Source organism: Ambystoma mexicanum, chromosome 6q (genome assembly GCF_040938575.1).
Source record: "Ambystoma mexicanum isolate Mex_15411 chromosome 6q, UKY_AmexF1_1, whole genome shotgun sequence".
Lineage (NCBI taxonomy): Eukaryota > Metazoa > Chordata > Amphibia > Caudata > Ambystomatidae > Ambystoma > Ambystoma mexicanum.
Window position 1 is genome coordinate 248,429,660 of NC_090937.1, and position 22,839 is coordinate 248,452,498.

The following is a 22,839-nucleotide window of genomic DNA, read 5'->3' on the forward strand; positions in this document are numbered from 1 at the left end:
ATTATATGACCCTGCTCCAAATCTCTCGGCACTCAAAAGTCAGACACTGCGATTGTCATTCCATTAAACCTTGTAGCGCTCAGAAGCTAGACAGTGTGGCAGTCACCCAAGCCCTGGCTGCGCAGTATAACTAGACCTGCCCTGAACCCAGATGACTTCTGAGGCTATCCACCATTAAGGGGCCCAGCACGCAACCATCCCTGCAAAGCATAGAGGTAAGCGCTCTTCCGCCATAAAGGTAAGGTTGCATTCTGAATCTAGATAATACTGAGTTCTTACAACAGCACACTCTCTGTTCACAACAACCACGATATCGGACCTGGCTTCTACCTGTCTTTGTTGCGCCGAATCCCACCGCATTGTACGTTCTCCACAGCGCAGCTGACATAAGGCTGCCTACATCTCACAACCATAGGACTGGGCCACCACAGAGAGGTCTTCACCACTGTGAACCTGATACACCCACAAAATCAAATCATCACAGAGAAGCCTTTGCCACTGTGATGCAGTGAACTACACAAGGTAGAGCAAAACCGCCAGGAGAATAAAAATCAACCCAAGTCACTGATCTACGCAAGAGGGATCAAGACCCTTAACAAAGAGACTTTGAGATGGCGACACAGCCACCACAGAAGGGGTTTCATCACTAAAACCCCAGTGTCCCGAGGAGCCCAAACCCCACGAGGCGGCAAGACTGAGACTTAACCATCTAAGAGAGAACCTTGCCACTGCGGAAGAGACACCATACCGGACCCCATATGGAAGGATCAAACCACCGGGAAAACAATCCAATCCGAACCACTCTTCAACACAAGAAAAAACCCAGCTAGCGGGAGAACAACTCTTATCAATGTCACTCATCGATACAGAAGGCTCAAGAACCATAACTAAAGAAACCCCACGAAGAAAACGCAACCACCCGAGAAAGATTCACAACTTTGAACCCCATACTGCGACCAAACCCCAGCGACAGGAAACCCCAGGCCCTACAAGACTCCGAGACTCATTCACTATATAGAAATACAAACATTAACCTCGAAACCCAAACCTTAAACAGAGGCACATCACAACAATCAGAGCAAGGCAGATAGCACTGCATATGGGACTACACCAATTTAAAAGGAAACCCAGGAAAGCGTCGAAATACACCAATCTAACTGGAGACCAGGAAATAACCGACCCAAGAGGGCACCTGGAAATGCACTACAACAAATTCTCAACCCAATGCCAAAAAGGAGGCTATCAACAGCCATAGCGAGGCAAAAATAACACAGTACACCCCAGCAGTAGGCCCATCCCTTTTTCCTAGTAAAGAAAGACTCCCAAGAGGGCACACGCCCCTGGAATACACCTTAAACCCAACCCAAAAACTATAAACACAGACCACCAGCATGCTCGATACAAGAAAGACCAAGAAAAAAAAGGAAAACAGGAAGGAAACTATACCCCAACAGAACAGAAACCACCCACCAGAAAACAAACAACCCACAAGCAAGAACCCAAACAAACGTGGCCCCCCCAACAAGATGCCAAACCAAACACCTATGAACACAAGAAACAGCAACTCAGAAAACACTTTTAGTAAGACCACTATATGAATCAGAGGCAAACTTGAATCCATAACCATCCAAACCCCTACATAACCAAAGACTGCAAACAAGTCCACACGTGCAAACAAACCACCACCATGAACCAGAACTAAGAAACCCTTCCGTTAAATTAATTGAACTTCTCAACAAAGAAACAGAGCCCCCGACCACAATCTCAGCAAACCGCCTCACCCAAGAGAAAATCCTAAGAAATGAAAACCCAACAAACCTCATCCCGGCTGGGACTCATGAAAGGATAGGCAACAACTTACAAGGAAAAAACAGACACACTGCACTGCAGCTTACTCAACATAAGATCCATGGCGAAACACAAAACAGAAAGTATGACCTCCTAAGCAAAGGCAGCACTGACACACTCTTCCTCACAGAAACATGGCTGTACCACTACAAGACAATTGCCCACAAAGCCATACAAGACCATTTCAAACTAATACCTGGCAACAGAGAAAATCAAAGAGGAGGCGGAATCGCAAAGGTGCGCAAATATCACATATGCCCCACACTACTCCCCTCATCGGACATTATAGACTGTGAATCACTCCTCATCAAGATCAACTGCAATGACTAAGCCAGTGTACTCTTAGATCTGATCTACAGAATGCCATCCTATATCCCAGAATTCGCAACGAAGCCCACTGATTCCACCGCCAACCTTTCCACCTACCCTGACAACTTAATCATCCTGGGGGATTTCAAAATCTGTTTTGAAAGAGAACAAAACCACAGCAAACTCATTCAGCGCCCTTCTCGAAATACTCAACTTTAAGCAAATAGTGAACGGATCAACCGACAATGCTGGACGCACCTTGGACGCAATCTTCTGCAGAGGAGGACTCTCTGCCACCGTACCGATGATATGGATCCCATTCACCGTCAAACTACCTACCGGCATATTGCCTGGAAACACAATACTGACAAAAGAAAATGGAAGAGTCTCGAACTGGAATCTTTGATGTAAGTGCTGCAATCAACTAAACCAAACACCTCTGAACTAAACAGAAGGACCCCTGACTCAGCGGTAAAAAAACAATGCCTGGATCACAGCGGCCCTAGACCATGGGTGCACAACATACAGCATGCGGGTCAAGTGCGGGCCAAGTGTGGCCCGCCATGCTCTCCTTTCTGGCCCGTCATGGTTAAAGCCTTTCCTATTGGAGGGCAGCCCGCAAACAACAATGGACCGCCCTCCATTGGGAAAATCTTCATTGCCATGCTTAGGAACAATACTGGCCTTTTATTGGCTCAGTTCATGCAGTTTGTGGCTCGTAAGAATTCTTACGAGCCACGTAGTGTATGTGCTATACCAATAGAGGGCCAGCACTGCGACTGGCATGGCTAATGAGGCTTGTTGCCGGAAGGCATTTTAGCCTTGCCATGCCATCCGCAGTACAAAGGTTGCCCTGGTGTTCTGACCTCGTCCCCGAGGCCAGTCTACCTGCTCGCATGGTAAATTCTTGTTTGGCGGAGTGGGAGGACATGGGGAAATGCTCTTTGGAGAGGGTCGAAAAGGGAAATGGGGAAGTGCCATTTGGAGGGGGTGGGGGACATGGGAAATTCTGTTTGGAAGGGGTGGGAATGGGGAGACATACCATTTGGTTGGAGTTGCGAGAGATCTGGGGCATGCCATTGGTTTGGAAGCTTATAGGGCTTGCCATTTGGTTAGTGGTTCGGGAGACAAGGAAAATGCTGTTAGGAGGGGGTGTGAATGGGGGGGTCCGACTGTCAGTAAAAAAAAGGCATGAACTTCAAAGCCCTCTGCACCGCCCACAAATCACTATACGGACAGAGAGACTAATTCCTCCAAGCCAAGATCTACCACTGCCAACCAGGAAGGAACCTAAGATCAAGCGAGGCCCTTCAAATCGAAATGAAACCATATGGAAAAAAAATATTCGGAGGAACTACATTCTCACGTCTAATTGCCAATTTATGGTACTTGATCCCGAAGGAGATAAGAACGACAGAAGACTACCTCACCTTCAGAAAACAACTGAAAACCTGGCTGTTCAACTCAAAGTGACTAGCATAAAACGGGCACTGCCAGCAATATCACTGGGGACCCGAGATAATCGAATGATAGTACGAATTCTGGAACCAACTATAATACAAACACACCGTACTAACCGCTAACCTTCCCCACTGCTCGCTCCTCTCCAGTATACCCAACTGTCATGGTGCAGGCACCCAAAACCCTGAAACTGGTGGGGCCATCCCGGACTTTGGCCCCCTTGGGGGCTTACCAGGCCCCAGTCAGGACTCACCTGGACTCAGTCTTGGCGCCGTTAGCGTCAGGCTCATGGAGGTGTTAGTTACATGGTCCATTAACTTGGCTCGGAGAGGCTGAGCCATTCAGTTCATGGTGTGGCTCGGAACTACTTTACCTGAGAGAAGGGATACAGAGAAGAGGACTATTTTCTTCGAACTACTTACAAGGCTATTTGAACTGCACCCAACAATCTGAACACGCTTTGCGTTATTCTGCACTCCTGCAGCGTAACGCTCACTGTGTCAGATCAGTTCTTGCTTCCTTCTGCCACGCCCGTCCAGAATCTTCCATCCATCGTCACCTGCGAACAGAGAATAACAGGAGTTATTTAAGCATCGAAGGCCTTACCTGCAGTGCATCCAGATCTCATCTCCTGCTTTCCCACGGACCGCTGCATCTGCAGAACAGAACGAAAAGCACCCTCTCGGGTAACTACTCACCTGATCGGCCCGCTCCAGGAACTTCATCGGACAGTTCTTCACTCAGCAGCGCGCCGCAGCTTGACACCGCTACACGGATCTTCTATTCTTCTTCCTGGACTCGCGCCGTACCTGCTGAACAGAAAAAGACAAACAGGTTAGTCGCACGTAGCAAAGGAAAGCTACAGAGGCGAACATTTGCGCGCCCAGCAAAGCGCAATAATTACCGGCAGGAACCCTGAGCATCATTGTCAGGAGGGTCATCCATCACCCGAAGATCGCTTAACGCTGCACCTTTAAGACAATAACGGACATTAGTTATCTTGAACAGAAAGACTTAAAGGCAGTCATTCCAAGCAGTTATTGGAATAGAGACTTACCTGCTTACTCCCGGGCCTTCTACTTCAGCAACTTCCTTCGGATCAGTGACGTAACTCGATCCATGAAAGACTGTGAATCGCGCCCCTGCCAGAGTGTGCAGGACGGAGAGCTTGCTCATTAAAAAAACAAAGGTGAGCCAGAAGAAGTGAAGGATAGACCGGAAGGAGGTAAAACCACTGACCAGCTCCCTTAGGTAGCTAATATCTTGTTTCGACTTGCAGGCTAACCTCTCCTGAAGCAAGTACTAAGGGGAGACGCAAGCTAGAATCACCAGATAAGCAGAGCATCATCAGGACAGACAACACCCTACGCACACGAGCACGTCCCCGTGGAGACCAGGTGAGCGTGACAGAACGCGAAGCCTACACAAAATTCTCTACCTGGGTGTCATAGAAACCTAAGAAACTGATCAGCTAGCTCAGCTTTTGGGGGAAATCAGGGCCGAGGTCCATTCGGCTAGACAGGAAACCAATGCCTTACGAAGAGAACAGATTGTAGCCAAGGAGCGCACCAACAATCTCGCCAGACAGCTGCTCCAGTCACAGGCAGGGCAGACGCTGCTACCCGGGGTGGGGTCAGCGGTACCCCCCACATCAAGCAGTCCAGTTCAGGTGGTCCTCCCAGGAGCTGTACCCTTGGCACCTCCAGAACGATTTGCTGGGGATCCGAAAAGGTATGCAGTGTTTATGAACCAGTGCCGTCTACATTTTCTATGCAGGTCAGGAGCTTTTCCAGACGACCAGTCCAAAGTGGCTTTTGTACTTTCATATCTTAGCGGCAGTGCTGCTGACTGGTCTGTAACCCTGGTCAGTCGGGATGATCACATTTTGCGAGACTTCCAAAGATTCCAATTGGATATGGAGAAGCTATTTGCCCGGCGTTGTCAAGGTCAGGCATTAGATAATGAGCTCTTGTCTTTGCGTCAGGGCAATCAGGATTTGTTAACATACATCGCGATCTTCAACAGACTGGTTGTGGAAACTGAGTGGCCGGACGTCAAGAGAACAATGATTTTTACCGTGGTCTGAGAGGGGAGATAAAGGACGTTTTAGCTCAAGTGGTGAACCCGCCCAGGGACTGTGCTGAGAACATAGACTTGGTAGTTCAGCTAGATCACAGACTGCAGATCCGTAAGGCAGATCGTGCTAGAATTGATTCTAGAGTATTTGTGCGCCCCAAGGAAAATGCCTCCAGTACCACCGATGTGTCAGAACCCATGCAAATCGGGGGAGTGCGGGGGCCGTTAACCAAGGCCGAAAGCGATAGGAGAAGACAACAACAGTTGTGTTTATATTGTGGTTCAGCCAGCCATTTTCTCAGTGAATGTCCAGTGAAGCCACCCAAAAAGGCAGTAGGAGTCGCTGGTAAGGTTGAAACAGAGTCTGAGCCGGAAAACTTCTCTGCCCGGCAGGCGTAGAGGTCCGCTTGCCGAGCGAAAAGAAGGACTCCCAGACCTCGCACCTAGTTTTGCCTATGGTCCTTATAAACCACCAGCAACCATCTCAAATGCATGGAGTCAGAGCATACATCGACAGTGGAGCCATTGGAAATTATATGGATCAAGAATTGGCTTCAAGGATGAACCGTTCCCTTTGCGGAAAGGCAACAACAGACTTAGTCACCACAGTCGACGGAGCCGAAATAGCTTTGGGTCCTGTAACACACTCTATGGCTGAGAAGACTCTTTTGTGCCAAGATGGTCATCGGGAAACCATAGTGTTTGACATAATCAAGGCCCCACAATTTCAGATAATTCTGGGTATGCCATGGTTGGAATCACACAATCCTTGCATAGACTGGCGTGCCAAGAGGCTGACCTTCTCAGTCGACTGTGTTCAGACTTGTTATCCAACTAAAGGACCTTTGGTCACTGGAGCGACAACGATCATGGAACCAACCAACTCGCTACCTTTGGTATATCAAGACTATCAGGATGTATTCCAAAAGGATCAAGCCAACACACTGCCCCCTCACAGGTCGTATTACTGCCAGATCGACCTAGTACCAGGAGCACCGATTCCGTGCGGTCGAATCTATGCTCTCACAGAACCCGAGAACCTGCATTTGAGAAAGTATTTAGACCAGTATCTAGCTAACGGTTTCATTCACCCATCCAAGTCCCCGGCGGCTTCACCGTTATTCTTCATGCCTAAAAAGGAAGGTGACCTTAGGACTTGCATCGACTACCGCGCATTGAATCAGGTCACTGTTAAAAACCGTTACTCGTTGCCTCTGATTCCTGACTTATTGGATCAAGTTAAAGATGCCGGATTTACACCAAGTTAGACCTCTGCGGAGCTTACCACCTGGTGCGGATCAGGAAAGGGGACGGATGGAAGACCGCTTTCCGCACCAAATACGGGCTATTTGAATACCAGGTGATGCCTTTTGGCCTTTGCAACGCCCCAGCGGCATTCCAATATTTCATGAACAATGATTTGTGAGAAATGATTGATGTGTATGTCGTAGTATACATCGACGACATTCTGCTATACTCCCGTTCAGAGCAAGAACATGTGAAACATGTCTAAGCAGTTTTGGACAAACTTCGACAACACAGTTGGAGAAATGGTTTTTCCATGTTACTGAGGTTGAGTTCCTCGGATTTGTTCTAACCCCTAATGGTGTGTGCATGGATTCACGAAAGGTGGATGCCATTCTCAACTGGCTGTCGCCAACCTCGATTAAAGGAGTTCAGAGTATGCTCGGATTTGCAAACTTCTATCGGCGCTTCATTCCAGGATTCTCGCAACTAGTGCACCCCATCACCACTCTGTTGCGTAAAAACAAGCGTTTTCAATGGTCCGAAGAAGCTGAGAAAGCCTTCCAGGAACTAAAACAAAGATTCATCTCAGCCCCGATCTTGAAACACCCTCGTCCAGATCTACCGTACGTGGTCAAAACAGATGTTTCCAGTTTGGCAATGGGTGCAGTTCTTTCACAAAGGGATCCCGAAACTGGTCAACTGCACCTGGTAGCCTTTTGGTCATGGAAATTTACGGCTCCCGAGCTGAACTATGAGATTACGGACAAGGAACTGTTAGCCATCAAGGCGGCCTTCAAAGCCTGGCGACATTACCTCCTCGGAGCTAGACACACCATCACAGTAATTACCGATCATCGCAATTTACAGTACTTGAAGGTGGCAAAAGCCCAATCATCTCGTCAACTCCGATGGGCATTATTTTTTGCGGAGTTTGACTTTGTAATTACCTTCTGACCTGGCTGTCGAAATGGCAAGGCAGACGGACTGTCCCGCATAGGAGTAGACGAGGAAAACGCCAATCCCGACCCAGTGCCTATCATTACTGGTGAGAAGATTCTTGGGATTACTACGTCTCTAACATTAGAAGACGTTCAAGAGAGTATCTCTCATCTCATGGATTCCAACACCCTAAAGGATTGGCCGACCAAAAGTCCTCACCATTCGGTCACTAACCAACTACCCTATTTTCGAGGACGTCTCGATCTACCCAGCAAAGAACTTCAGGAAAAATTCATCTCACATTACCATGACTCACTAGTAGAAGGTCATCCTGGAATTACAAAAACTGAGGCCAAGGTCAAACGACAATTTTGGTGGCCAACATGGCGTAAGGACATCAAGCAGTTTGTGCTATCCTGTGGAGTTTGCGCTCAAAACAAGGCCCAAAAGAAAAAATCACCAGGCCTGCTTCAGCCATTAGACATTCCACCAACGCCTTGGCATACACTATCTCTTGACTTTATAACAGACCTTCCTCCGAGTAACGGATTCAACACAATTTTATTGGTGGATTTGTTTTAAAAAATGGCCCACTTCATCCCATTAAAAGGACTACCCTCAGCTTCAATTCTGGCTAAAGAATTTCTGGAGCAGATTGTCCGAATTCCTGGATTCCCTTCCATTCTGATCTCAGACCGTGGCAGCCAGTTTATCTCACGCTTCTGGAAGAAGTCTTGCGAGTTAGCTCAAATCGACGTAAGACTTACCACCAGTCACCATCCCCAAACCGATGGTCAAACAGAGAGAACAAACCAGACCTTGGAGCAATATATCAGGTGCATGCAGTGCTCCAGATAAGATTTTGAGGTGGGAATATTTTACGCATGCTTTTTCAAATTAGAGAGTAAATGCAATATCAAGAGAGTAAAAATTTGTTTTCTCCTCTGCAAGAGACTAAAACGTATCCAACACATACTATCGAATAGTATATTTTAAAGCGCAATATGCAGAGAGGTGATGGAAGTCTTTCTTGAAAGTAACAGCTTTAAAGTTTTACTGCGTTTGTTCCAAGTACATTTTTCTGAACAAATACAGTAAAACGTTAACACTGTCGGTTTCGGGGAAAGGCTTCCCTCGCCTCTCTGCCTAAAAAATACAAGTGCGCACATCCAGGATGCGCCTAGGCCAAAATTTAGGCAGGGCTAACCCTTCAAATGTTGGGAGAAGCACCAACTTCAGAGACGGTGAAGGAGTGGCAAACTTACTTGTGTAGGGGCATCTAACTACATTACACATTGTAATGAGACTATTCCAGTGCAGCTTCGATGTTACAGAGGGAGGGGTGTGGGGAGAGGCTGCAAAAAGACAGGCGACTACAATTTACTATGCCTGACGGCAATTGGGGTAGTGCCAGAGATTACAGAAGGGAGGGAAGGCGGTGTAGGGAGAGCCGGAGAGATGAGGGGGGAGGATAGAGGGAGGGAGAGGAGAGGGGAAAGGATACAAGGCAGGAAGGGGGTGAGGGGGAAAGGGAAACATCACGGAGGGCAGGGGGGTGAGAGGTGGACTTTAAGAGAAAAGGGGGGAAGGGGAGAGGAGGGGACTGTAAGAAGGGAAGGGTGGAGAGGAGGGTGCCCTAATGGAAATAGGGGCCAGAGGGGGCACACAGACACACTTGGGGGGCAGTAGGGGCAGACAGGCACACCGGGGGGGCAGAGAGGGCACACAGACACACCCAGGGGGCAGAGGGGGAACACAGACACACTCGGGGGCAGAGGGGGAACACAGACACACTCGGGGGCAGTGGGGGCACACAGACACACTGGGGGGCAGTGGGGGCACACAGACATACTGGGGGGCAGTGGGGGCACACAGGTACACTAGGGGGGCAGTGGGGGCACACAGACACACTGGTGGTCAGTGGGGGCACACAGGCACACTAGGGGGGCAGAGGGGGCACACAGACAATTCGGGGGCAGAGGGGGAACACAGACATTCGAGGGGCAGTGGGGGCACACAGGCACACTGGGGGGCAGAGGGGGCACACAGACACATTCGAGGGGCAGTGGGGGCACACATGCACACTAGGGGGGCAGAAGGGGACCACAGAGACACTGGGGGGGCAGTGGGAGCACACAGACACACTGGGGGGGGCAGAGGGGGCACACAGACAATTCAGGGGGTGGAGGGGGAACACAAACACACTGGGGGGGCAGTAGGGGCACACAGGCACACTAGGGGGCAGAGGGGGCACACAGGCACACCGGGGGGAAGAGGGGGCACACAGGCACACTGGGGGGCAGAGGGGAACACAGACACATTCGAGGGGCAGTGGGGGCACACATGCGCATTCGAGGGGCAGAGGGAGCACACTCGGGGGCAGAGGGGGAACACAGACACACTGGGGGGGCAGTGGGGGCACACAGGCACACTAGGGGGCAGTGGGGGCACACAGACACACTGGGGGGCAGTGGGGGCACAAAGACACACTGGGGGGCAGTGGGGGCACACAGGCACACTAGGGGGGCAGAGGGGGCACACAGACAATGGGGGCAGAAGGGGACCACAGAGACACTGGGGGGGCAGTGGGAGCACACAGACACACTGGGGGGGCAGAGGGTACACACAGACAATTTGGGGGTAGAGGGGGAACACAGACACACTGGGGGGCAGTGAGGGCACACAGGCACACTAGGGGGGCAGAGGTGGCAAACAGGCACACTAGGGGGGCAGAGGGGGCACACAGGCACACTGGGGGCAGAGAGGGCACACAGGCACACTGGGGGGCAGAGGGGAACACAGACACATTCGAGGGGCAGTGGGGGCACACATGCGCATTCGAGGGGCAGAGGGAGCACACGGGGGGGGCAGAGGGGGCACACAGGCACACTGGGGGGCAGTGGGGGCACACAGACACATTCAGTGCCAGAGGGGGAACACAGACACATTCGAGGGGCAGTGGGGGAACACAGACACATTCGAGGGGCAGAGGGGGAACACAGACACATTCGAGGGGCAGTGGGGGCACACAGACGCATTTGAGGGGCAGAGGGGGAACACAGACGCATTTGAGGGGCAGAGGGGGAACACAGACACATTCGAGGGGTAGAGGGGGCACACTGAGGGGCAGTGGGGGCACACAGACACATTCAGGGGCAGAGGGGGAACACAGACACATTCGAGGGGCAGTGGCGGAGCACAGACACATTCGAGGGGCAGTGGGGGCACACAGGCACATTCGAGGGGTAGTGGGGGCACACACACAGGGGCAGAGGGGGAACACAGACACATTTCAGGGGCAGTGGGGGCACACAGGCACATTCAAGGGGCAGTGGGGGCACACAGACACATTCGAGAGACAGAGGGGGAACACAGACGAATTCAGGGGCAGAGCGGGAATACAGATGCATTCGAGGGGCAGAGGGGGCACACAGGCACACTCGAGGGGCAGTGGGGGCACACAGGCACATTCGAGGGGCAGTGGGGGCACACAGGCACTTATGGGGGCAGTGAGGGCACACAGACACTTACGGTGGCAGTGGGGGAACACAGACACATTCGAGGGGCAGTGGGGGCACACACACTTATGGGGCAGAGGGGGAACACAGACACATTCGAGGGGCAGTGGGGGCACACAGGCACATTCAAGGGGCAGTGGGGGCACACAGACACTTAAGGGGGCGGCATAGCGGCGTTCCTTAGTGGACAGCAGTAGACAGGGCCAGGAGTGTCCGAGTGGGCCTTGTGAGGAGGGCAGGCCAAGCCTGCTGGCCTCCTCATTGGCCCAGTTGTAAGAGGCCATGCCCAATCACAGGCACCCAGCGTTGAAAACAAAAGCACACCGGCGCTGATGGAAGGAAACTGCCATCTTGGAATGGCCATGCCTCATGGGGTCAGTGAGGCCAGCACACAAAAAAGCACATGAGCAGACACATGACTCTGCCAAAATGCTCTAAAAGTACACAATCATAACATGAAGCAGATGCCACACCTCTGAGTTCAATTTAGCCAGAGTCACAAAGTGAACTGTGGCGCCATCGTGCACCGGAACATAGAGCCGAGAAGGGGGCTTACCTACAGATGTTAATCCAGGGCCTCAGGATGTGAAGAGGAACGCATTGATCCAGCCGCTCTGGTCGCTGTAGAAGGAGGAAGTGAAAGCTAACATTTGCTAAATATGTGTTCCAGCGCCATCTACTGGAATGAAAGAATAGGGGAATTCTCAACAAAGTACTGTGGCCAGCTTGCGTAAATGGTACGAAAATAAAAATAAAACGTGGCGTATTTATATTATTTTAATGCGTAAAAAGCACCAATACGCTCCTTATCTGGGGGGCTGGGTGCATGTTACATCAAACTGAAGGCAGCTGGAAGGATGTTTTATGGATCACCGAGTATGCCTATAACAACTCACTCCATTCCAGCACAGGTCGAAGTCCCTTCTATACAATCTATGGGTTACATCCACGAACTTCCAACCTTGACCCGCCACAACTTCTGGAAATGCCAGCTGTGAAAAGTTTGCACTCTACCATCTCCCAAGCCTTCAAACAAGCAACAGATCATCTAAGACGGGCTAAGGAAAGGTACAAGAAATCAGCCGACGCACATAGAAGTGAAGCTCCAAGTTATCAGGTTGGGGATGAAGTCTGGTTGGTGTCAAAGAACATACCCGTTAAAGGGCCTCTTACCTTCAATCCCAGATATTTGGGTCCGTATACCATCAAGGCCATAATCAATCCAGTGGCTATGAAATTGGACTTACCCCCGCACATGAAAATTCATCCAGTGTTCCACGTCTCACTTTTGAAAACGGTGCAACCTGGAACACGAGTTGTGAAACCACTGAAACCGGTCACAGTGAACGGAGAACCCGAGTTCGAGGTTAAAGAGATTCTGGACTCAAAAATCATCAAAACTCTTTTACTTGATAGACTGGAAAGGGTACGGACAGCATGAAAGATCACGGGAACCTAGCGAGAATGTACATGCTCCACGGTTATTGAAAAGGTTCCACCGTAATCACCCAAACAAACCAGGACCAAGGAGTGGATCAGCCATTAGGGGGGTTTTGGGGGGAGTGCTGTCATGGTACAGGCACCCAAAACCCTGAAACTGGTGGGGCCATCCCAGACGTTGGCCCCCTTGGGGGTTTACCAGGCCCCAGCCAGGCTCACCTGGACTCAGTCCTGGTGCCGCTGGCGCCAGGCTCATGGAGGTGTTAGTTACATGGTCCATTAACTTGGCTCTGAGAGGCTGAGTCATTCAGATCAGGGTGTGGCCTGGAACTACTTTACCTGAGAGAAGGGACACGGAGAAGAGGACTATTTTCTTCGAACTACTTGCAAGGCTATTTAAACCGCACCCAACAATCTGAACACGCTTTGCGTTATTCTGCACTCCTGTAGCGTAACGCTCACCGTGTCAGATCAGTTCTTGCCTCCATCTGCCACGCCCATCCAGAGTCTTCCATCCATCGGCACTTGCGAACAGAGAATAACAGGAGTTATTTAAGCATCTAAGGCCTTACCTGCAGTGCATCCAGATCTCATCTCCTGCTTTCCCACGGACCGCCGCATCTGCAGAACAGAACGAAAAGCACCCTCTCGGGTAACTACTCATCTGATCGGCCCACTCCAGGAACTTCATCGTACAGTTCTTCACTCAGCAGCGCGCCGCAGCTCGACACCGCTACACGGATCTTCTATTCTTCTTCCTGGACTCGCGCCGTACCTGCTGAACAGAAAAAGACAAACAGGTTCGTCGCACATAGCAAAGGAAAGCTACAGAGGCGAACATTCGCGCGCCCAGCACAGTGCAATACTTACTGGCAGGAACCCTGAGCATCATTGTCAGGAGGGTCATCCATCATCCGAAGGTCGCTTAACGCCACACCTGTAAGACAATAATGGACATTAGTTATCTTGAACAGAAATGCTTAAAGGCATTCATTCCAAGCAGTTATTGGAATAGAGACTTACCTGCTTACTCCCGGACCTTTTACTTCAGCAACTTCCTTCGGATCAGTGACGTAACTCGATCCAGGAAAGACTGTGAACCGCGCCCCTGCCAGAGTGTGCAGGACAGAGAGCTCGCTCATTAAAAAACAAAGGTGAGCAAGAAGAAGTGAAGGATAGACCGGAAGGAGGTGAAACCACTGACCAGCTCCCTTCGGTAGCTAATATCTTGTTTCGACTTGCAGGCTAACATCTCCTGAAGCAAGGACTAAGGGGAGATGCAAGCTAGCATCACCAGCCAAGCAGAGCAGCATCAGGACAGACAACACCCTACGCACACCAGCACGCCCCCGTGGACACCAGGTGAGCGTGACACCAACACATATATCACGGTCTAATGGATCATTCTCACCTCACACAAACACACAATCGACACATCCACCATACAAACTAACTGCTGCAAACAAACTTCCCAGTCACTCGACGTTGCCCTTCCGCACACAATAACCCCAGTGTGCACAATCCAAACACACCTAGAAAGCTGACCCGCACAGTCGCCAGTTTCTGCTGGTTCTAACCGCACCAACAGAAAAGCACAACCTCTAATCTAGTCCCTGTTCCGTCACTAAATTACCCAAACCTTTCTTACAGAACCATGTGAGTACCTGGAGCCCATGATAATGGTGCGCAGTATAAGTCAACTCAACCTAACAAATCAGTAGCATAAAATAGTGTAGGGTGTGACTTTGAAGTATTTGAGTGAGGGTGGGAATAGAAGGTGGGTGGAGTATAAGTGTGGAGGTGGGAGTCGTTGAGTGGGTGGAGAGTAGTAGTGGTTGGAGATGGGTAGTACTGGTTTGTTGGAATAGGAGTCAGCAGTGGTTGGAGGAGGGCAGCAGTGGTTGGAGGAGGGCAGCAGTGGTTGGAGGAGTAGTAGTAGCATGGCAATGGTAATAGTTGGAGTGAGAACAAAATAGAACATAGGCAATATCTAAGGGTGGAGGTAGGGGAGAGGTGGGGTGAAACATCGAAGGGATTGAAGAGTGGTGGGGAGTTTCAGGGGGGGCGCAGGTAGAGTAGAAGGGAACAGTGAGGGTGGGCATGTGTGTAATGGATATTTATATTTCTTACGGATTATCTGTGGGCACTGCTATTCCTATAATAAAATTAACCTGTGGTGAGAGTAGGGACAGTTAGGCAGTCCCATAGGGAGTTAGCTAGCCTGCATATAAGGAAGTCCTTGACAGTATCAGACCTATGATTTAGACAGTATGGATTACCAATCAGTAGCACTAACTCACGGTTTTGGATGCCTGAGTTCAGATGGGAATTCCAGGGTAGGTGAGATGTGAGAGAGAGAGAGGGATAGCCATAGGCCCCACAAATAAATAAATAAAAACCGTAGAACTGCTCTTGAAACTTGGAGTGGTTCCTGTTCAATCTGTGACATAGGGAAACAGAACATTGTACAGTGACTGGGTGTCACACTGGTGTATTATATATGCCTACTACATTGACAATCATGAAAGTTAATGGGGTCTCAGGGAGAAAGTCGAAATATATCACTGCAACGCGAGCCATATAGGTATACTGGAGTCTAGGTTCATGGCAGGATTTTCTCTCATCTTGTCTAAGTATTGATTATTATCTGGTGTAAGGGTGCAGAAAAAGGCAACTGACCTCGAGGTAGCATGATTGTTACGCTCACCTGGTATCCACGGGGACGCCACCCAGCCCTGGTTGGATGATTTGCACTCTCGAACCCTCTCCCAGTCCCTTGGTAATGCCTCTGGGTAAAGATGCCTCTGCAATATAGGAGAGCTGGATTCAATACCAGAATGTCTTTATGTTTTCCCACCTCCCTTGGCCTCAACTCCTTCCTCCCCCTTGGGCCTTCTCCTCACCTTAATATTGTAAAAGGTGGATTCTCTGCTCTGCTCCTCGTGGCAGGGGCGTGTAGTTGTGGGGGTGAGCAGCAACCAAGTTCCTTCACTGGTGCAAGCCCCCCCCTGTGGGAATCCAGGCCTGCTGCGACTCCGTAGGTTTGCAGCTTTCCGTCTTTATATGCAGTTCTTATGTTCCACTTAGTTCGAATAATAATGCCTTGCTTCTTTCCTTTTAGGTATGGAAAGGTATTTTGGTGTTGTCATGCAGTTTGAAGATGAGCATGGGCCGGTAGGTGAAAGGGCGGTGTGCGCGATGCTGTTCGGTGAGTAAAGCGCGATGCGTGGCGCTGTTTCGTCTTTTATATTGCTAACCTCTGTCTTTTCTCTCCTTGCAGGTTGCGATGTTCCTCGCCGAGCGCTGTAATGTTCCAGCAATGATACTGACCAGGAGATGACTACCCAGGTAAGAATTGTGTGGCTTTCTTCATTCGGGAGGAAACGTGAGTAAACGCTTACAAATGCTGTCTTTCTTTCTCCTATTTCCAGGTTATGGTATTCCAGGATGCATGCAGTGCCGGATGATGGAGTTCGTACCTTCAGGTGAGTGGAACTGAAGTCAGGGATGGATTGAAGACAGGATACTGTTCCAGGTAAGTTTCGTAGTGTTCTTTCTCTCTCTCTGCAGGTCCTTGGTTTCAGGTAAGCTGGCATCAAAGAACTGGACACGGTGAGCGTTACACTGCCCTCAGCAGAATAACGCAAAGCATGTTCTGCTGTTTGGGTGTGGTTTAAATAGTCTCAGGTAAAGTAGTCCAGGTAAAATAGTCCCAGGCCTGCCACACACAAAGTAGTCCAGGTAAAGTAGTCCCAGGCCTGCCACACCCAAAAGACTAGACTGCATAGCTCAGTTCCTTGTAACTGAGCTACGTGTATACCTCCATGTTGGCTGAACCCCCGCCCAAGTTAAATAGTCCCAGGTAAATAGTCCCATTCTAATGTTGGTCTTCATGATGGTTATGAGCCTGGCGCCAGAGGGGCCAGGACTGACTCCAAGAGAGTCTTGGATGAGGTTTTAAGGCCTTTGACCTGGCCCTAACTGGAAGGCTGACTTGCCAGTGAGGGCCAGGGGCAAGGGTCATGACAGCACCCCCCCGCCCCCCAAGGCCCCGCTCACAGTGGCACTTCTGTCTGGTCCTGGTTTGGCTGGGTAATTCTGATGGAACTTTTTAATTAAGCGAGGTGCGTGGATGTATTCACTAGGTTCCCATGATCTGTCTTGAGAGCCGTATCCCTTCCAATCAACTAAGTAGTATAGTTTGGATCTGGTGTATTTTGAGTCTAGGATATCCTTTACTTCAAACTCTGGTTCTCCATCAACTAATATTGGTTTTGGTGTTATTGTAACCCGAGTACCGGGTTGTACCGGGTTGTTCTGGTTTCAGGAGTGATACGTGAAACACAGGATGAATCTGCATAGTAGGTGGTAGGGCTAATTTAACTGCCACTGGATTTATTATGAATACAATAGAATAAGGTCCCAGATATCGGGGACGAAAGGTCTGAGTCCCTTTTATGGGCACATATTTTGATGCTAACCAGACCTTTTCTCCAATTTGATAGTCGGGGGCTTTACTACGATGTTGGTCAGCAAATTTCTTTTGTCTGTTCTTGGCTTGGAGTAAATGTTCTGCTGCTTCTTTGAAGGCCTGGGAAATAGTTGTATGTAGGGTTTTAACCGCTGGCATTTCCAAAGGGGTTGGGAGATCCAATTCTGAAGTACGTGGATGTCTACCATATATAGTGTAGAAAGGGGTTTCTCCAGTGCTGTTGTGGAATGAATTATTATAGTCATATTCAGCTATCCATAACAAGTCCTTCCAATGTCTTTCCACTTGATGTAACATGCAACGTAAGTATTGCTCGAGGGTTTGGTTTGTTCTTTCTGTTTGGCCATCTGTTTGAGGATGGTGACTTGTGGATAGTCGAATGTCAATTTGGGCCATTGAACAGCATTTCCTCCAGAAGTTGGATACAAACTGAATACCTCGATCTGAGGTCAAGATCGATGGAAAGCCATGTACCCGTACGATTTCCTCCAGGAATACTTTTGCTAAATTGGATGCATTTGGAAGACCCTTAAAAGGAATAAAGTGTGCCATTTTAGAGAACAAGTCTACAACTACTAAAATGGTGTTGAATCCTTGGCTGGGAGGTAAATCTGTAATGAAATCAAGGGACAGTGTGTGCCATGTTGTGGGAGGAATTTCCAATGGTTGGAGAAGACCAGCTGGTTTCTGCTTTTGGGACTTGTTTTGTGCACACACACAGCAAGATTGAATAAATTGTATGATGTCTTTACGCCATGTGGGCCACCAATAGTTTCGTTTTACTTTAGCTAGAGTTTTGGCAATTCCAGGATGACCTTCAATCAGGGAGTCGTGATAACCCGAAATAACCTGCTCTTGTAAATCTTTACTTGGCAAGTATAGACAGTTCCTAAGATATGGTAACTGGTGTTTAATGGTGTAATGTTCTCCTTGAGTACACCACTCTTGTGAGAAAGTGGGATCCATTAAGAGTTGGATCTTGTTTTGGAGTTCACCCTGTGTCAACGTTGTCGTAAGACCCAGGAGTTTGTCTTCTGGAATGATGGCTACTGGATCTGGAGTTATGTATACCTTTTCATCATCACCCATGCGGGACAAGGCGTCAGCCTTTCCGTTTTGGACTCCTGGCCGGTAGGTGATCACATAGTCATATTCAGCGAAGAAAAGAGCCCACTGCAGTTGACGGGATTATTGAGCCTTTGCTGTTTTTGTCACAATCTAGACAGTTCTACCATGCAAACCCCTCTAGTCCGGAGCTTAATTGCAACCAGACTTTCCTCACAAGAGCCCAGTCTGCAGGAATAGAATATACCTGACAGACATGGGGCTTGAGGGAAAAGTCAGGAGCAGCAGCAACAGAGCTAGAGGAAAAGACAACAACAGCAGTTCAGTACAATGACCAAGGATACCATCCTTGACAGCCACCACCCCCTGCTTCCCACTCTTACCTGCTCTGTGTAGGAAAAGACCCGAAACCTACTTGGCCCCACTGGCTACAGCAAGGTGAAAACAAGGTAACAAATCCTCAGAGGAAGTTCCAAGATCCCAATAGAAGAGTAGAGGTTGAGGCACTGAACGAGGATGTGAGTCACAAATATTTCCACGGTCCTTTAGCTTTCTACACAGCGTCCCAGAGTTAGATGGAGGAGTGACCAGCGAAGAAATCAGGAGAGCGTCCAGAGCGGTCACCCGTATGTCCAGGAGAAACGTCCTCGAAAATTCAGCAAAGCGTCCCAAAAAATATAATGAAGATTTGAAGGTAAGTGAGTCTTCAAGGGGTAGAGAGAGAAAGCACACGTAAGAAGGGAAAGGTAAGTAGAAGAAAACTGAAGAAGGGGAAACACAGGTAGAGCAAGATGACTCAGTCGGAAATCGGGGAGTACTTGACAAGGTTTCAGGAGTTGCAACACCAAGGTACAGGAATCCAATATCGACGTAACCAAACACGAAGCAAGAGGGCAATCCAGGTAAGCAATGCGGCATCGGGGGGACCGGGGAATCAATCCGAGGAAGCCGGGCACCATGAACCAAAGGGTAATCCAAGAGAATAGTCTGTGATAACATGCCAAGAATTCGAAAACGGGAATCAAAACGGAATTGTCAGGATACAAGGCACTATGAAACTGGCAACAAAACACAGTTAAGGATCACCCGAGCCGCATTCGAGTTCACACTAAACAGACTACTCGCGTACGGACGCAGGAAGACATTCCGTGCTCCTCACGTGACCATAGTGTCTGATTCAACTACTAACGCGGAATGCTGGAAGTAGTAGTCCGAAAAGGACTGTCGTACTTTCAGCGTTGACCAAGACACCAGGGGATTTTCCAGGTGGTATAGGGAGTGACCCTATGCTATTGTCACCGCATAAGGGGTCGGGGCATGACAGTTTTTAAGTATTGCAGGTTTCGATGATCAGTTATGACCGTGACAGTATGTCTAGCACCAAGGAGATAGTGTCGCCATGCCTTGAAAGCTGATTTTATAGCCAAGAGTTCTTTGTCTGTGATAGCATAGTTGAGTTTGGGAGGTGAGAATTTTCGTGACCAGAAGGCCACAGGGTGCAACTGGCCAGTTCCTGGGTCCCTTTGTGAGAGAACAGCTCCCATAGCCATGCTAGAGGCATCTGTTTCAACTATATAGGGAGGTCTGGACGAGGATGCCGTAGAACTGGAGCAGAAGTGAATTTTTTCTTAAGTTCTTGAAAGGCCTTCTCTGCTTCTTCATTCCAATGGTATTTTTTTTATTGTTTTTTCTTAATAGTGATGTAATTGGATGCACCATTTGGGAAAAATCTGGGGTGAATCGGCAGTAAAAGTTTGCAAAGCCCAACATACTCTGGATTCCTTTAAATGAAGTTGGTGACGGTCAGTTAAGAATGGCATCTACGGGGGGGCGTGGCCAACATGCGAGCTCAGAAGACGTGAGTCCCGTGAGCTCCTCTTGCCGTCGACAACATCCTGATAATATTATTATCAGGTGGGTCGCAGCGACCTGAATTTTGAAGCACAACTGGGTAACTGTGTGAAGCAGCTCCGTGTCAAGTTTCGACTCGCAAATCCTCTGCCTTGTGGTCTTAAGACTAGAAGTAGTTTCGGCGCGTAAGAAGAGAGAAGCGCCTCCAAGATGGCTACCGCGACTCGTCTTTTCTAACGGACAGAACCCCTTGGCGCCTGCAGTGGGGGAAGATACCTGAGCCGTGTCGCAGTGAAGCGGACGAACGACAGCTGCTGCCTGTGCACGGCGGCTGTTGTGCGCAGTGCATAGCCGACTCCCCATGTCTGGCCACTGGAGGGGAGGTGCGCTGTCGACACGGCCGGAGCCTCCCTGGATCCGGAGAGCGGGGACCTCCGGCGGCGCCTTGTGAGACCGGAGGAGCTGTGTGCCTGAGGAGCAGAGGCGAGGCCGGGGGATGCAGCCCCAACCTCGCTGGCAGGGAACCGGTGCTGCCTTTCGCACCGCGGTTGCTGGCGGTGGTGACGGTGAAGTGCGGCGTCGGCCGCAACAACTGTGGACTATAGCCCTGGTGGCCAGAGGCCAGGGGCGGAGACCGGAGGTGAGAGAGGTCCTCCTGCCGAACTCCGACTGCGGCGGCTGGTGCCCTCTCCATTCCCTGCACGGGAGATCCTCGCGGGGAGGCGGGTCCCGGCTGGATGTCGGCACTGCTGCTGGAACACAGCGACGATCTCACCCGCTGACACTTGTGGGACCCACAGGCTTTGGGTATCTGCCCCCCCAAAACTGGCACCATTGACTGGCTGTGTAATCCTAACTCACCGGGGGAACAGAAGGTGTGGAGGAGCACACGCTGTGGGCCGCTGGCCCACGATTTGTATCCGGGATGGCAGCCGAAGCCTGGTGAAAATCCCGTGGCATGCCCTACCCTCCTCCCCGCGCTACCACGTGGAGAACGGTTTGCGGAAGGGGACCGGCGACTACTCTGGAAGCAACCCAGAAGCACGACAAGTAAGTGGGCCCTCCTCCCCCCTTTAGACCTTCCCGACCTCCCTGAAGAATCAACCATTGGGGGACAATACCCAAAGTAAAGGGGTGATTTCTCCCTACGCAGGAGGAGGTTGGGGAGACGTAAGGGTCTTACAGCACAACAGTGGGGGCCGGACCCGGCTGGAGACTGGTGATACAACGTGGGCCCTTCTCAGGGTCTCAAAGGTATGGACAGCAGACCTATTACGGAGGACACTTATAGTCCCAGATGAACGGGGCTCTGTAGTACAAACCCCACCCGCCAGCTGCTCCCGGTGAAAGACAAGCCACAAACACACCGCACAGCGGAGGAAAGGCCGCGGGGAAGGGGTAACAGTGAGGACATCGACCCCTGCTGGGGGCCAGCGGTTGTGCTGGAACTGCCCATGCGGTACTGACTCCTCCACCGCAACACCAAACGCACATCGAGATGGGAAAAGACAGGCAAAAGAAAGCATCAACCGAAAGCAGCATGGACCAATTTGCAGTCGCTGCCACCCCGTCTCAGATGGGAATGGTTGCACAACCGACCTCTCCGCCGGACGAAGTACCCCTCTCTTTACGAGACGTCATGGCTGCCATCGCTAGCTCCCGCTCTGCCATGGAAATCAAGATGGATAGCATCGCAGCGGATGTCTCCTTCCTATGGCATGACTTACAGAAGCTAACGTCCAGAACCGGTGAAGCCGAGTACCGTATCTCAGAAGCGGAAGACAACATCAGTGGGATAAACAGACAGCTGTCTCAAGCCCTGTCCCGCTTGAAAACCCTGGAGACCAGAGTGGATGAAGGAGAGGGAAGGTCTCGTCGCAACAACGTCCGCATCCTAGGCCTGCCGGAGGGCGAGGAGGGGCAGTGCCTGGAGTTGTTCCTCGAACAGTGGCTGACCGACATTTTTGAACCCCACTCTTTTTCGAAATTTTTCTCTGTAGAGAGGGCCCACAGAATGCCATCGGGCAAACCGACCCCAGGTGCTCCCCCTCGGACAATAATAGCTAGATTATTAAACTATCGCGACAGAGACGCTCTCCTGCAAATGTCACGCTCACATGGGTCAATCACACATAATGGGTCGCGAATAGCCTTCTTCCCAGACTATACCCGGGAGGTGCAACGCGCAAGACAATCCTTTGAGCCACTTAAGAGGCAACTGGCGCAGATGAAAGTGAAATACGGCCTTTTCTTCCCAGCCCAACTCAAGATTTACCACAAGGGATCGACAGTTCATTTTACAGACCCACAGGAAGCGTGGAGATGGGCCGAGGCTCATATTGATGGGGATTGGTCCACAAGACCAGGAGTACAAAGAGGAAGACCCAGGCCTAGACCACAGTGGGCCTCCCCAAGGAGAAACCCGGAACGAAACGAACACGAGGCTCCAGAACCTGCTGCAGAACCGGTCGGGCACTGAATAAAGTAACATCCGGCAGTGAAGAAACGGAATGCCCTACTAAACTAAATGAACGCACTGTTGCTACACCACCGGTTGTAACATGGGAACTACCCCACCATGCAAAACACTAA